Source organism: Gossypium hirsutum, chromosome A11, assembly GCF_007990345.1.
Source record: "Gossypium hirsutum isolate 1008001.06 chromosome A11, Gossypium_hirsutum_v2.1, whole genome shotgun sequence".
Classification (NCBI taxonomy): domain Eukaryota; kingdom Viridiplantae; phylum Streptophyta; class Magnoliopsida; order Malvales; family Malvaceae; genus Gossypium; species Gossypium hirsutum.
In genome coordinates this window covers 92,602,240-92,619,694 of record NC_053434.1, presented here as the reverse complement: position 1 = coordinate 92,619,694, position 17,455 = coordinate 92,602,240, and the positions used below count along the sequence as shown (strand labels likewise).

General features: G+C 38.9%; 1 non-coding gene across 1 annotated transcript; it reads left to right on the top strand.

Moving 5' to 3' along the window:
- The first annotated feature begins 7,249 nt into the window (after positions 1-7,249).
- TRNAT-UGU (transfer RNA threonine (anticodon UGU)) lies at positions 7,250-7,322 on the top strand. Its single transcript has one exon. It is a non-coding gene; the product is annotated as a tRNA-Thr (tRNA).
- Positions 7,323-17,455: the final 10,133 nt, after the last annotated feature.

Sequence of the window (17,455 nt, the reverse complement as noted above, 5' to 3'; positions counted from 1 at the left end):
CTTGATAAATAGGACTTGCGACTATGAGACATTTGACGCACTTCGCTATCCATACGCTCATGCAATTACAGCTTGTCAAAATCTTCATTTGGATCCCATTAGATATGCCGACGAAGTGTACAAAATAGAAAACATGTACAATATGTGGAGACACGTATTCTATAATAGCCCGATTTTGGGCCTAGTAGGAATAGTGGTTTTGGAACCACAAATCTGAGGCTGGAGAAGTTATTTAATGATATTTTATGGTTATAGCACGATTATGAAGGTGGATGAAAATTTTGGTGAATTAATTTTAGCGATTGCATGCTTAATTGTGAAAAAGGACTAAATCGCATAAAGTGCAAAAGTCCTGTTTTATTAGCTAAAGGTGTAAATTGACTATGAATCATATTGTGGAGGTCTTTAAAGGGCAAATAGACCCTTTTGAGAGACGTGGCCAGCCATGGGAGACAAAGAAATGGAAAAGTCAACATTTGGTAAAATTAGGTGATAAAATTGAATAAAATAAAACAAATAGGAAAAGTTCTCATTTTCTCATCTCTCTCCTTCTTTCTCCACTGACTTCTCCTCAAGAAAACAGCATGGCAGCTTAAATTTTTCAGCAACCTTAAACTCTTGCAAGTAACTCTTCTTGGTGATCTTTCTTGATAATTTTTATGTTTTTGGAACCTCTAAAGCTTAATCTAGATAATGGGGGAACTATATTGCAAAATGTTTAAGAGTCTAAGGTTTTTCCATGAAATCATATGTGTTTTAACTGAGATTTTATGGAAGAATATGAGTTTTGGTTGTGAAATAAATAACTTTTGTAAAGTGATTTTCATGGAAAACCCCTAAAAGGACCATTTTGTAAAAGTTATAAAATAGGTTGTAATTGTGTGAAATAGTGAAAATTTAGGATTTTCATAAGAGTAATAAATGGTCGGTTAGGCTTGGCTAATAAGGAAATTTGATAAAAAATCGATTTTTGAGTCTAGGGGTAAAATGGAGTCGCTCTCGCTAGCAGGGAATCTAGTTCAGCAAGGTCCATAGGGTGAGCTCGTTTGAAGCTGGGGCGCGTCTGGTGGTATCGTACATAAGATCACACGGATGCTTTTAGGATCGATCTGTTTATCCAACTCGAAATATCGTAAGAGAAGAAGACGAATCTGACGCTAAAAATTCCCATATCTTTCTTGGTGTGATCGTATTAGCTATTTTGCTTTTAAATAGGTTGAAGTTAGTTAATCAAACTAGGTCATCTTTGCAATCATAGGCTCTGGGACAGATGGGACGCTATTTACCAGGAAAAAGACACTACCCTTTTTTTTTAATTGAAAAAGCCGAAAGGGCAAACGAGGGCTGCGGTAACGAGCCATAAGAAAGATGAGCAGAGCATTCCTTTCACCGGCCATTATAAGAGTAGGGGGCGTGGTGAGATAGATAGACGTCCAATCTTGCAGCAGCTAGTTGCTCAGCCTTAGTCTTGGGCTGATAACGATTGAAGAACGAAAGAGAATGGTGGCCCCTTTCGCCTAGGGGCCATCGTCGAAGAACAATGTCGGGGACAGGGTGAGAACCTTCCGTTGGATATGCCCTTTAAGTTAAGGGTTGGTTCTTCCATATAAAGGGAAAAGATGTGCTCAAGCATGCAAAGAAAGCTCTTCGAGCTTCTAGGGACAAAATGGTTATTTTCCCAACTTATAAGTTATTGAGCGTTTAGATTTAATTAATGATTAAATGACTAAATATTGTCATTTTAGATCAAGAAATACGAAAATCGAGCTTGGACCGGGGAAAAGCCAAGCTTGTGAATTAGGCCCATTAGTTGCTCACATTTTGTAAACCAATATAAGTTGTATGTTAATAATGCAATTATATTGTTATGATGTGTGATTGAATTGATATTGCATAAATTGTTTTGATTGTGAATATGAGTATGCATGTTGAAAAATTAATGTAATAAAGACTCCCAGTTGAACATTAGGAATAGATTTGGATATTCGTGCCATGACATTGGTGATATGTGTGCTAGTGTAAGACATGTCAAGGACATGCATCGACCACATTATGAGAGTAAGTGTAAGACATGTTTGGGACATGCATCGGCTTCAAGATATACAAGCCAGTGTAAGACATCTCTAGGACATGCATTGGCATTGAGACGAGAGCTAGTGTAAGACATGTCTGGGACATACATCGGCCTCAAGATATACAAGCTAGTGTTAGACCTATCTGGGACATTGCGTCAGCTTGTTGTGTGTCAGTGTAAGACCTGTTTGGGACATAGCATCGACACTGATAGATTAAAGCTAGAGTAAGACCTGTTTGGGACACGGTGGACCTCGATATATGAAAGTCAGTGTAAGACCATGTCTGGGACATGGCATCGACTTTGATGTGCTAGCCAGTGTAAGACCATGTCTAGGATATGGCGTCTGCATCTTATCCCATGTTTGGGGATATTGAATATCCTATATTATTCCAAATGGTTTAACAGGAGATTTATGGTATATATCGAAATGAGAGAACTTATGGCCATGTGGTGAGTGGTACAGGTACCTAAATGAGAATTATGAAATACGAGCTTCATTTACGTTGTATGTTCAGTAAGGAAGGAAAGTGAGTAGGTTATGCTTATGACTACTCGTGTATTTTACATGAAATACGAAATGTGAATTCAATCAACTTTGTATGCTTGGTCAGAGACGAATATGAACAAATAATATTCATGAATCCTCACTTGTGTGTACAAATTGAGTTATATTGGGAGTATGATCCCTCATGGTAACTTGTAGTTATTTCATTATTTACATGCGACTTACTAAGCTTTATACTTACCTCTTTTCCTTTCCATTTTCTTATAGTGCCACCAAAGTAGCTCGTGGATCATAGCCTTAAGTCGTCTTAGCTAGTCACACTATCCTTGAAGCATTTGGTATAACAAGATTTATCATTTTGATTATGGCATGTATAGGAACTAGTTTTTTTGTAATGGTCACATTGACTTGGGCCAAACGAGTGGCTTGTCATTGCTATTGAGTCATTTTGTATAATGCCATGGATAGTGGCTAATATTGATTACTGATAAATGCAAATGATGATCTTCTTTTGGGAATGAGTAAATTAAATGGTTTTGCATGTTGTTGGGTTTGTTTATGAATATGTAGAGTGGCCCTAATGTGTGGAATATTTGGTTGGGGGCTGATTTAGCCATGTGGTTGTGTATGAAATTGGTTTGTCTTGGTGTAGTATAGCTTGGTGCAAGTAAAGGTGGCAAATGGGCTTGGAAAATAGCTTTATTTTGTCCACACGGGTAGACACACGGGTGTATAAATAGGTTATGTGTGACATACGGTCTGCCTCATGGGCGTGTGGACCAGCTGTGTGTCTCATACACCTTGAATTTGCAAGTCAGTATGCATGGTAGTAAACACACGAGCAGAGACATGACCGTGTGTCTCAACCATGCAGAGAACATGGCCTCTGGCCACGGGCGTGTGCCTTGGCCGTGTGCCCCTAAACGGGCGATACTAGTGTGTCATGGCTTGTGAGAGACAAAGGTTATAGACACAGGCGTGTGCCCGACCGTTTGAAAACCCCTGTAGGTTCGAGTTTGAAACTAAATTCACATGGGTTTGGGACACGACTTGTCTCCTTATGCTTTGGCCGTGTGAACCGCATAGGCCTTCAGCACGGCTATGTTAAAATGGCCACATGGGCATGTCGCCTTTCCACACGGACGTGTGCCCCTATTTCAAGTGACATATTTCAAAGTTTTCAACGGTGTTTAGATTAATCTCGGATCGCTCCTATGTGTGATTTGGACCTTGCAGGCCTATATTAAAAATTTCTAGATCAAGAATGAAAAGTTCTAAATTTGATCTAAGTTTTATAACTCGAAAATAATTGTTTGTATTCGTTTAAGTCAGGTAATGCCTTGTGCCCAGTCTCGGCCTCGGACTTAGGTAAGGGGTGTTGCATTTAGTGGTATCAGAGCTATGGTTTAGTTGATTCTAGGACTAACCTAGCGTGAGTATAAGTCTAGCTATACATGTCATAGTTGTATATTGGTAGTATGACGACTCCTGACGAGATAAAATGTATTTTTATATATAGTAAATGGATCATGACGTGGCTACGGCAGATGATGTGAAAAGTAATGTACTGGCTCCTGCTGAAGGGACTGCGCCGGTAGATAGTGGGCCCGTGACAATGAGTCAGGGTAGAGAGGCTAGAGAAGCTTACCTCCACATGATGGATGCATGGTACTCGGAGTTCGTTCGTGCAAATCCAAACACTCCACCTCCCCCACCTCCTCCAATTCCTTAGCATGCCCCTATGGTTCCTTATGAAGCAGGCATGATTAGGAGAGAGAAACCTCCAGTAGATAGAATTCATAACCATGGGGCCGAGGAATTTCGGGCGAACATTGATGATGACCTGAAGAGAGCAGAATTTTGGTTGGAAAAAACCATTAAGGTATTTAATGAGCTATCATGCACACTCGAGGAGTGGATGAAGTGTGTCGTGTCACTCCTGCGAGATTCAGCCTATCAGTGGTGGAATACTCTTGTGTCTGTTGTTCCGAAAGAGAGGGTAACTTGGGGATTCTTCCAGGAAGAATTTCGGAAGAAGTACATTAGCCAATGGTTTATCGATCAAAAGAGAAAGGAATTTCTCAAACTAAAGCAAGGTCGTATGACAGTGATGGAGTATAAGCACGAATTTGTGAGGCTTAGGAAATAGGCGCGGGAGTGCGTATCCATAGAAGCCACAATGTGTAAGAGGTTCGAAGATGGGTTGAACGAAGACATTCGACTATTGGTTGGCATCTTAGAGTTAAGAGAATTCGTGGTACTTGTTGAGAGAGCCTGCAAGACCGAAGAATTGGCCAAGGAAAAGAGAAGAGCGAACATTGAGTCCTGTGACTCAAAAAAGAGACGGATCGGGAAGTCACATCAGACCTCATCTAAGAGATCAAGAGAGTTTCCTACTCGATCAAATGCATCAGTGGGATTCTCGAGCAAGAGTAAGAATAAGCAGCATGCGGTGATAAAAGCCCAAACCACTTCTATCGCGAGTGTTGATAGTGCTCGTCCGGATCAACTAGAGTGTCCTCTGTGCGGTAGACATCATTTTGGTGAATGCTTAGGTAGTGAAATGAGCTGTTTCAAATGTGGGTCACTTGACCATTTTATCCGTAGTTGTCCCAAGATGGGTAAGAAAAATAGAGATCAAACTGTAAGATCAGATAACACTCCTTCGAGGGGTAGACCACAGAAGAACCCGGAAGTGGGGCTAGCAGTCGAGGTACACCTAAAGATTCCACTGTGAGGTTTGAGGGCAGAGCGCCTGCAAGGACTTATGCTATACGTGCCCGTGAAGAGGCAGAGTCTCCCAATATGATTACGGGTACCGTTTCTATCCATGATATATCTGTCATTGCTTTGATTGACTTGGGGTCTACTCATTCTTACATTTGTATAAAATTGATACCCCGTATGAATATGCTAGTCGAGTCCACTGAATTTGTGGTAAAAGTGTCCAACCCGTTAGGCAAACATGTGTTAGTTGACCAAGTATGTAGAAATTGTCCTTTGACAATTAGAGGTCATTGTTTTCCGACTAACTTGATGTTATTGTCGTTTAATGAATTTGATGTAATCCTTGGGATGGACTGGTTAACTTCTCATGGTTTTGTAATGGACTGTGGACGAAAAGTTATCGAGTTGATATGTGGGAGCGGGGATTTTCTTCGGGTTGAAACGGGTGAATTAGACAATTCGCTTGTAGTGATATCGTCCGTGTCGACAGTGAGATATTTGAGAAAAGGGCATGAAGCTTATCTCTCTTTTGTATTGAATACTCAAGCATATGAATTGAAGATCGAGTCAGTACCAGTGGTATGTGAGTTCACAGATGTGTTTCTGGAGAAATTACCCAGATTGCCTCTAGTAAGGGAAGTTGAATTTGAAATTGAGTTAATCCCTGGTACGGCACCATCTCGATTGCTCCATATAGGATGGCTCCGACGGAGTTAAAGGAGTTGAAAGTTTAGCTACAAGAGTTAATGGATAAAGGTTTTGCGAGACCGAGCTATTCTCCTAGGGTGCTCCGATACTTTTTGTGAAAAAGAAAGACGGGTCGATGAGGCTATGTATAGACTACAAACAACTTAACAAGGTGACTGTAAAGAACAAGTATCCCTTGCCAAGGACAGACGATCTATTTGACCAATTAAAAGGAGCCATCGTGTTTTCCAAGATAGACTTAAGGTCTGAAGGATGAATCGCTCCCTAAAAGGAATCTATTGATTCTCTCCCAATTGGTTGGATCGTAGGTGCGGTGATTTACTTCCCGAGCGAGGTCTCTGGTTCAAGTCCAGGATGGCCCAGCTGCGCCAAGGAAAAGAATAGAAGAAGCATCTGACTCCTTCATGCCTACAAGATCCATTCGTTCTTTTTTCTCTGATAGATGGTCAGAACTTCATCTGGGTTCGAACCCTACTGAGAGGTCCACTAGAGATCAGAAATTGTTGAAGAAAGAACAAGATGTTTCTTTTGTCCCTTCCAGGCGATCGGAAAATAAAGAAATAGTTAATATATTCAAGATAATTATGTATTTACAAAATACCGTTATAATCATAAAATATATAAATGCATAAAAAGATTTTGACTCTAATTATCTCTATTTAGAACTCTAAACTAAATAGAAATAAATTTAATCTATATCAAATCCATTCAAAATAAATTTAATCTATATTAAATCTATTAAATCGATCGATTAAATGAAATCTATATAAAAAAATTTCTATATAATTTAGATGTAAAATATACTAAAATATAAAATAAACTAGAAAATAAAAATGGAGTCAGTAATATTAGTAATATTATATTACTATATTAATATAAAAGAAATATAACTAAGATATAAAAAAAAGATATTAAATATAAAGATAAATAATAAATATATATATAAAATTTTAATTTAAATCGAATTATTATAATTATTAGATTCTATCAACATTAGCTTGAATATTAGATTGAATCTACCATTATTATATTAAATATGTTATATTTATATATTTATATTAAGTTTATATTAAGTATGGCATTAAAAATTATAAAAAATTCTAGTTTTTCTAAATTCGAGTCTATAATTCATATTAATAATTCATATTAATTATGAATAACTAATAGATAGTTAATAGATAAGATCTAATAGTTTGCTGAATCCCTATGGATACCAAATTTCTATTATTTGAGCCCGCTTAGCTCAGAGGTTAGAGCATCGCATTTGTAATGCGATGGTCATCGGTTCGATTCCGATAGCCGGCTTTCCCTATTTGTTTGCTTTTTTCCTTTTTTACATAATTTAGAATGTTTTTTTTTTGAAATCAAAGAACAAACAGTGAAAAAGCTTTTTCCCCTTTTCTTTTCAATTCTTTCCAAAGGTCAACAATCTGTTTACTTCATAAAATGGGTACCTCAATTTAATATTTGTACCTGTTATTGTTATATTGTTTAGTTAGAAATGTAACACCCCGAATTTGGGCCTAGAAGTATTGGGCCTTGAGTGCAGGTCCATAAGGAGGTTGTATATAGGTATTTAATTGTGCAATGAAATAACACAATTAAATGTCCGCTTTGGTGGTTAATGGCCCTGAGAAGTGTTAGAGAAATCTTGGGTTCAAACTTGGGCTTTAGCAAAAATTTTGGTATTAAGAGGGAAAAAAAAACCTGGATGCTTGGATGTGAGGGATTTTAAATTATTGTGTTAAATAAATGACATAAGGAAGCTTGTAGTTTAGTGGTTGTCGCGTCATTAAGGTTGTATGGGAGCCTGGGTTCAAGCCTTGGCTCTTGCAATTTATTTTGGTTTTTTTTTAAGGGAACCTAGACTTTGGCCTTTAGACCTTATAATTAATTGGGGATAAAATATGACACAAAAAGCCTTGTGGCTTAGTGGCAAGTAGCGTGTGGAGCATTTGAGGGGAGGCATGGGTTCGAATCCCATGGTAAGCAAGGAGCATTTATTTTGCTAACAGGAGGCGGCAAGAGTTGGTGTTGAATTTAAACTCTGATGCTGGAAGGATCCCACATCGGGAAGCTAACATAAGAGGGGATGCGAAGCTGGCTTTAAATAGAGAGAACCATGAGGAGAGTAGAGGTACCTTTCTTGGCTGATCCCTTTCGTTGTATGGCGTGCTCGTTTGGGTTGGGCGTCGGCTAAGAGTGCTCGGAGCGTGGATTAACTCCAGTCTCCTATCAGGTATGTATTTCTTACTACTCTAGCTATAGGATGGCTACTTCGGGCCGCGATGGGCCGAAAGCGGTCATGTGGGCCTAATAGGTCTACGGGCCTAATTGATAAGTTGTTTGATTGTGTAGTAAATATTGGGCTAGGCTAGGTGAATCTAATATTTGTGGTTAGATTTGGGATAAAAGGGCCACACGAGCGTGTGGGCCCATTTGGGCCGAGAATGGGCTTTAGGGCCATTAGTATTGTTATCCATGTTTAGAATACTTTAGTTTACCAATTATTGAAATACCCTCGACTTGCAAAATTACCAAAGTACCCTCGATTTATAGAATTACCGTTTTACCCTCGATTTACAGAATTACCGTTTTACCCTCGATTTATAGAATTATTATTTTACCCTTGATTTACAGAATTACTGTTTACCCTCGATTTAAAAAATTACTAAAATACCATTGGTTTACAAAATTACCAAAATACCCTCGATCAGTAAAATTACCAAAATACCCCAGTCTGTAAAATTACTAAAATACCCCTGGTTTGTAAAATTACCAAAATACCCCTAGTTTGTAAAATTACCAAAATACCACTGGTTTGTGAAATTACCGAAACACCTTTAATTTGTAAAATTACCAAAATACCCCTGATTTACAAAATTACAGAAATACCCTTGACTTTCTAAAAATTATAAAAATACCATTGGTTTACAAAATTACTGAAATACCCTTGGTTTGTAGATTTACCAAAACACCCTTGTAGGGTGAAATGACTAAAATACCCTTATTAGGTAAAAAGACTGTAAAGCCCCTGTAGGGTAAAGTGACCATAATACCCCTGTATGGTAAAATGACGAATATGCCCTTATGTTCCGTATGACTGATGTGCTTAGGATTTACATATATTGATATTGGATTAGTTAAGTTTGAGTGACAGGTGGTGGTTATCGTAGGCGATTGATTTTGGAAACGTTTCAACTTCAACCCATAACAGGTGTGTACTAACCCTCGTAATAGCTTAGATTAATATTTGCTGAGAAGCCGAAATGCTAAAATACCGGTATTTTAGGAACTTGTACTGTTGCGTTTGGGTATAGATACGATAAATACGATAAGATCGGTGTTTGGATCAATGGAATAGGTAAGAACTCAATTTTGTGCACGATGGTAAGTTGGGCCTCAATGGGCTGAAATTGGGCCCAATGGGCTTCGGGCCCATTTGGGTTAAACTGATAGAAAATGGAATCTGGAAAAGTTGCATGTTAACACGGTTAGTACTTTTGTAAAATTTAGATTATGTGGGCTTAATGGGCTAAATCGGCATTCGTAAGGCCCATTAGAGGTTTTGGGCCCAAAAGCCCGAGTTTGAGAAAGTGGGTTAAAGATCATTGTTTAAACACTCAAAAATATTGATAATGTTGATGAACATGGAAAACCCTGATATTTGGTAAAATTACGAAATTACCCTTATAATGTGAAAAATGACTGTTTTGCCCTTGTGGGCAAGTGACTGACTTGGACTGTGTGGTTGACGGATTTGATTGTGAATATATGTTGGTGATATGAATGACTTGACTGTGATTGTTTGATTCAAATATGGGCATGACATTCTGCATACATAACATGTTGCATGGGTTGGGTTTTGTAAATGGAGGAAGTGCTAAAAGGGCTATGCCCCAGTTTACCGAAAAGGGCTTTGCCCTAGTTTACCGAAAAGGGCTTTTCCCCAGTTTATCAAAAGGGCTTTGCCCCAGTTATTAAAAGAGGCTAGGCCTCCAAATATATGATAAAGCAGCTATGCTTCCAGTGGTGTGTTGGTTGGGTGGGTTGAATCATTCCCCACATGGTGTGTTGGTTGGTACGGGTGGAGAGTAGCGGATGGTGGGTCGAGTAGTCTCCCCAAATGGGCTTTCATACATCCATTGACATTACATGTGATATTAAAATGGGCCTAAGGGCCATACTGTTTACAGTAAAGGCTTCGGCCCAATGATATGATTTATGAAAAGGCTTCGGCCCAGTAATATAATTTATGATAAGGCTTCGGCCCAGTAACCGTTAAACAAAAGGCTTCGGCCCAGTATATGCCAAGACTAAATAGGGCTTTGGCCAGATTGTACTGATACTGTGTTTTCACTGTTTGTTTGTTATTGGGATTACACACTGAGTTTTCGTAAACTCACCCCGTTTCTAACTGTGTAGGTAATCTCTAAGCTTAGATGGTTTGAAGCTGCGAGGGACTCGGAGATGGCCACACTACTGTTTCTGGTTCTTTAAATTGCAATAAGTAGCCGGTTTATTTCTTTATAAGTTTTATCTTATTACTATTATTATTTGGTTTTGGGTTGTAATAAGGCCATTTTAATTATTTTTTTGGGATTATTTTATTTTATACCCTATATTTTTCTGATAACAATATGAGTTAGACCTAGGGCGCATTTCCAAAATGATAATTGTTTTCAAAATAAATGCAACGATACAATTAATCTGTTTATCAAAAATATCGACTTAAATGAATTGCAACTCAGTTTTTTCAAAACTAACCTAGCACCAAAGTGTGGCAATGGTTGTGGGCATGTCTAGGATTGGATCCAATCAAGAGCATTGGTACTTAAGCAGCCTTCATGGCTCACCTCCTCTGTTTCAGATACCTACCTGGTGCACAGCTTCCATTCACTTTATTAACTTAGCAAAGACTATCTTTTAAAACACTAAGAAGGACGTTAAAAGAGGCATTGGTTTTCTTAAAAACTTCAATGTGACACGTCGGATCTGGCCATAACGTCTGGGCTGGGTTTGGGGTGTTACAAGAAATATATCTTATAACGATTATATTATAATTCGTATATTATACTAATTATATCTAAATACTAAGTGTATCTAAGCGAATCTATATATCTAATAGATATCTAATAAGTGCAAGGAATGTAGAATTAAATAAAAGGACTTGCCCATCTTTTTAAATCAAATAAAATAGATGTATATGATAAGATAATCCACTTTCTTTATTATCTTACTTTGTTGCCCATTAAAGCGGTACGTGAGCTGGGTTCAGAACGTCGTGAGACAGTTCGGTCCATATCCGGTGTGGGCGTTAGAGCATTGAGAGGACCTTTCCCTAGTACGAGAGGACCGGGAAGGACGCACCTCTGGTGTACCAGTTATCATGCCCACGGTAAACGCTGGGTAGCCAAGTGTGGAGCGGATAACTACTGAAAGCATCTAAGTAGTAAGCCCAACCCTTGGAACATACTACAGCCCCAGGTGGCGAAGAGCCGACATCGAGGTGCCAAACCTTCCCGTCGATGTGTGCTCTTGGGGAAGATCAGCCTGTTATCCGTAGAGTAACTTTTATCCATTGAGCGACGTCCCTTCTACTCGGCACCGTCGGATCACTAACGCCGACTTTCGTCCCTGCTTGGGTCTTGCAGTCAAGCTCCCTTCTACCTTTGCACTCGAGGGCCGGCAGTACTCGTACTGGAAATTATAATCAAGGATTGCTCTATCAACCACCATCTACTTCAGAGATTCCTCCTGAAACATTTTTCAACTACAAGGGTTCACTATCTTTCCACGAATTAGTAAATTAGGTAGGATTTTTTTTTACAGAAACAGACAACGAATTAATCTTCATAAATTCGATAGTATTTTCAACAGGACCAATGCGACTATCCATTGATTTACTTAGCCCACATCTGTATTCTAGTTCTCCCTTAGACAAGATCAAATTGAACCATAATTTTTTCATAGAGTTTTCTTGCCTCTATTTCCATGAAAGTACAGTAGATGAATAGTAATTCGATGAAAAATCAATTGAATATTTTATTTCCTATCAGAATACGCATACTAGATACAATCACTAGGGTTATTAACGAACAATGGGTGAATATTGAAACAAACGATTCTCTTTTGTGAGAACCTAGAGTAGCCGTTCTTGATCCAATGTGGAGACAAGGTATGTTCGTTATACCCTTCATGACTCGTTTAAGAATAACCAATTCATGGGGCAGTTGGAGTATTACAGGGGGGACTATAACAAATCTGGGTATTTGGAGTTACGAAGGTGTGGCCGGAGCACATATTGTGTTTTCTGGCTTGTGCTTCTTGGCAGCTATCTGGCATTGGGTATATTGGAATCTAGAATTTTTTTGTGATGAGCGCACAGGAAAACCTTTTTTGGATTTGCCCAAGATTTTTGGAATTCATTTATTTCTCTCAGGAGCGGCTTGCTTTGGCTTTGGCGCATTTCATGTAACAGGATTGTATGGTCTTGGAATATGGGTGTCGGACCCTTATGGACTAACTGGCAAGGTCCAACCTATAAATCCGGCATGGGGGATGGAAGGTTTTGAAACTAAGAGCGCTTTCTTATCACAGTAGATACAATTGTAAAGAAAAGGATGATTTGGTTATTACCGACTTAGAGTAAAGGAACAAGATGTACCAAAAACCGTATGTAGGATGAGGTATGGGCACTATGAGTTCCTTGTTATGCCCTTTGGTTTAACGAATGCCCCTCTAGTGTTTATGGATTTGATGAACCGCATTTTTCGGCCGTATTTGGATAAGTTTGTAGTGGTCTTTATCGATGATACATTAATTTATTCTCGAGAGGCAAGTGAACATGTGGAACATTTGAGAACTATTTTGCAGACTTTGAGAGATAAGCAGTTGTATGCCAAGTTTAGTAAAAGTGATTTTTCGCTTCGAGAGGTTGGATTCTTAGGACACATCATGTCGGGTGATGGAATTAGAGTTGACCCAAGTAAGATATTGGCTATTGTAGAGTGGAAACCATCGAGAAATGTGTCAGAGATTAGAAGCTTCCTGGGCTTGGCAAGGTACTATAAATGATTTGTTAAAGGGTTCTCAATAATAGCTACTCCGATGACGAGACTGCAAGAAAAAGAGGTCAAGTTCGAGTGGACGGATAAATGCCAACAGAGCTTTGAGACATTAAAGACCTTGTTGAATGAGGCCTCAGTTTTAGTGCAACCGAAATCGGGAAAATAGTTTATGGTATATAGCGACGCCTCCTTGAATGGATTGGGGTGCGTACTTATGCAAGAAGGTAAGGTCATAGCTTACGCTTCGAGATAGCTAAAGCCACATGAGAAAAAATACCTGACGCACGATTTAGAGTTGGCCGCCATCTTGTTCGCGTTGAAAATTTGGAGACACAATTTGTATGGAGAAAAATGCTGAGTGTTCACTGACCATAAAAGCCTCAAGTATTTGATGACTCAAAAGGAGTTGAACCTACGACAATAGAGATGGTTGGAGTTGATAAAAGACTATGAGTTGATAATCGACTACCACCCAGGAAAAGAGAATGTAGTGCTGACGCGCTGAGTAGAAAGTCATTATTCGCCTTGAAGGCCATGAACACTCAGTTGTTTGTGGCCAATGATGGTTCAGTTCTAGCAGAACTGAGAGCTAGACCGATGTTCCTTCAAGAGATTTGTGGAGCTCAGAAGGGTGACGAGGAATTGTAAGCCAAGATGACTCAGAACAAGACAGATTGTGAATCAGACTTTCGAATTGGTACCGATGGGTGTATAATGTTCAAAGATAGGGTTTGTGTACCCAAGAACAATGAACTCATTCAGAGGATTTTACGAGAGGCACATAGTGGTTGCTTGTCTATCCATTCGGGTAGTGTGAAAATGTATAATAACCTGAAGAAAATATACTGGTGGTCGGGAATGAAAAGAGACATTTCGGAGATTGTTTCTAAGTGTCTAGTTTATCAGCAAGTGAAGGCCAAACACTAAGTACCTTTGGGTTTACTTCAACCTGTGATGGTTCCCGAATGAAAAAGGGACTGTGTAACCATAGATTTTATTTCGGGGTTATCTTTGACGCTAAAAAAAAGGATTTTGTTTGGGTTGTTGTTGATAGGCTTACCAAGTCGGCACATATTATACCGGTGCATACCGACTATTCCCTTGAGAAATTGGCTGAAATGTATGTGTCTAAGATCGTAAGACTTCATGGAGTACCCTTATCGATTATTTCGGATAGAGACCCGAGGTTTACCTCACGGTTTTGTAATAAGTTACATGAGGCATTAGGAACAAAACTGAATTTTAGCACTATATTTCACCTGCAAACTGACAGTCAATCAGAAAGAGTGATTCAGACCTTAGAAGACATGTTACGGTGTTGTGTTCTCGAGTTTCAAGGTAATTGGGAAAAGTACTTACCATTGGTTGAATTCGCCTACAACAATAGTTATCAGTCAAGTTTGAAAATGACGCCTTATGAGGCTTTATATGGACGCAAGTGTTGGATGCCCTTATATTGGACCAAACTAAAAGAAAATCAAATTCACGGGGTTGACTTAGTCAAAGAAATCGAAGAGAAAGTTAAGGTGATTCACGACTGGTTGAAGGCCGCTTCAGATAGACAGAAATCCTACGCGGATTTGAAACGAAAGGAAATTGAGTTTCAAGTTGGTGATAGGGTGTTTTTGAAAGTATCCCCGTAGAGGAAAGTCCTCAGATTCGGTAGAAAAGGCAAGCTAAGTCCTCATTTCATAAGACCTTATGAGGTTACTGAGAGAATAGATCATGTTGCCTACCGATTGGCTTTAACCTTAAAGTTGGAAAAGATTCATGATGTATTTCATGTGTCTATGTTATGTCAATATAGATCAAATCCTTTGCATGTGATCACGTAAACTAAGGTTGGGATTCAGTCGGATATGACTTATGATGAAGAGCCGGTTAAGATTTTGGCTCTGGAGGTTAAGCAATTGAGGAATAAAAATATAGCATTTGTGAAAGTTTTGTGGCATAGACATGGAGTCAAGGAAGCCACATGGGAACCAAAGGAGACTATGAGAGATCAATACCCGAACTTCTTTACAAGTAAGATTTTCGGGGACAAAAATACCTAAGGGGGGAGAATTGTAATAACCCGATTTTGGGCCTAGTCAGAACAGTGGTTTCGGGACCACTAAAGCTTAATCTAGCTAATGAAGGGACTATATTGCAAAATAGTTGAGAGTCTAGGGTTTCGCCATGAAATCATATGCATTGTTAACTGAAATTTTACTGAAGAATATGAGTTTTGGTTGTGAAATAAACAACTTTTGTAAAGTGATTTTCATGGAAAACCCCTAAAAGGACTATTTTGTAAAAGTTATAAAATAGGTCGTAATTGTGTGAAATAATGGAAATTTTGGGTTGTCAAAAGAGTAATAAATGGTTGGTTAAGCTTGGCTAAGAAGGAAATTCGATAAAAATCGATTTTCGGGCCTAGGGGTAAAATGGTCATTTTATGAAAGTCTAGGGGCAAAATGGTTATTTTTCCCAATTTATAAATTATTGAGCATTTAGATTTAATTGATGATTAAATAACTAAATGTTGACATTTTAGATCAAGAAATACGAAAACTAAACTTGGACCGGTGAAAGCCTTGGATTAGGCCGATTAGTTGCTCACATTTTGTAAACCAAGGTAAGTTGTATGTTAATAATGTAATTATATTGTTATGATGTGTGATTGAATTGATATTGCATAAATTGTTTTGATTGTGAATATGAGTATGTATGTTGAGAAATTAATGTAATAAAGACTCCCGGTTGAACATTAGGAATAGATTTGGATATTCATGCCATGACATTAGTGATATGTGTGCCAGTGTAAGACATGTCTGGGACATGCATCGGCTACATTATAAGAGTCAGTGTAAGACACGTCTAGGACATGCATCGACATTGACACGAGAGCTAGTGTAAGACATGTCTGGGACATACATCAGCCTCGAGATATACAAGCTAGTGTTAGACCTATCTGGGAATGGCGTCAGCTTGTTGTGTGTCAGTGTAAGACCCGTCTGGGACATAGCATTAACACCGATAGATGAGAGCCAGTGTAAGACCTATCTGGGACATGGCGTCGGCATTGATATATGAAAGTCAGTGTAAGACCTATCTGGGACATGGCATTGACTTTGATGTGCTAGCCAGTGTAAGACCATGTCTGGGACATGGCATTGGCATCTTATCCCATGTTTGGGGATATTGAATATCCTGTAGTATTCCAAATGGTTCAACGGGAGATTTATGGTATATATCAAAATGAGAGAACTTATGACCATGTGGTGAGTGGTACATGTACCTAAATGAGAATTACAAAATACGAGCTTTATTTAGGTTGTATGTTTAGTAAGGAAGGAAAGTGAGTAAGTTATGCTTATGACCACTCGTGTATTTTACATGAAGTACAAAATGTGAATTCAATCAACGTTGTATGCTTGGTGAGAGATAAATATGAACAAATAATATTCATGAATCCTCACTTGCGTGTACAAATTGAGTTATATTGGGAGTATGATCCCTCATGGTAACTTGTAGTTATTTCATTATTTACATGCGACTTACTAAGCTTTATACTTACCTCTTTTCCTTTCCATTTTCTAATAGTGCCGCCAAAGTAGCTTGTGGATCATCGCCTTACGTTGGAGAAGCCAGTCACACTATCCCTGAAGCATTTGGTATAACTAGTTTATCATTTTGATTGTGGCATCTATAGGAACTAGTCTTTTTGTAATGGTCACATTGTCTTGGGCCAAACGAGTGGCTTGTCATTGCTATTGATTTATTTTGTATAATGCCATGGATGGTGGCTAATATTAATTCTGATAAATGCAAATGATGATCTTCTTTTGGGAATGAGTAAATTGAATGATTTTGCATGTTGTTGGGTTTGTTTGTGAATAAGTAAAGTGGCCTTAATGTGTGAAATGTTCAGTTGGGTGCTGATTTAGCCATGTGGTTATGTATGAAATTGGTTTGTCTTAGTGTAGTATAGCTTGGTGCAAGTAAAGGTGGCAAATGGGCTTGGTAAATAGCTTTATTTTGTCCACACGGGGAGACAGAAGGGCGTGTGTCTAGGTCGTATGTGACACACAGTTTGCACTATAGGTGTGTGGTCTGGCCGTGTGTCTCCTGCACCTTAAATTTACAAGTCAGTATGCATGGTAGTAAACACATGGGCAGAGACACGGCCGTGTGTCTCAGCTGTGTGGAGAACAAGGCCTCTGGCCACAGACGTGTGCCTTGGCCTTGTGCCCCTAATTGGTTGCTGAGGTCAGAAACAGAATGTTAAGTTTTTTACACACAGGCGTGTCATGGCCATGTGAGGGACATGGGCTATAGACATGGGCGTGTGCCCAGCCATGTGAAAACCCCTGTAGGTTCGAGTTT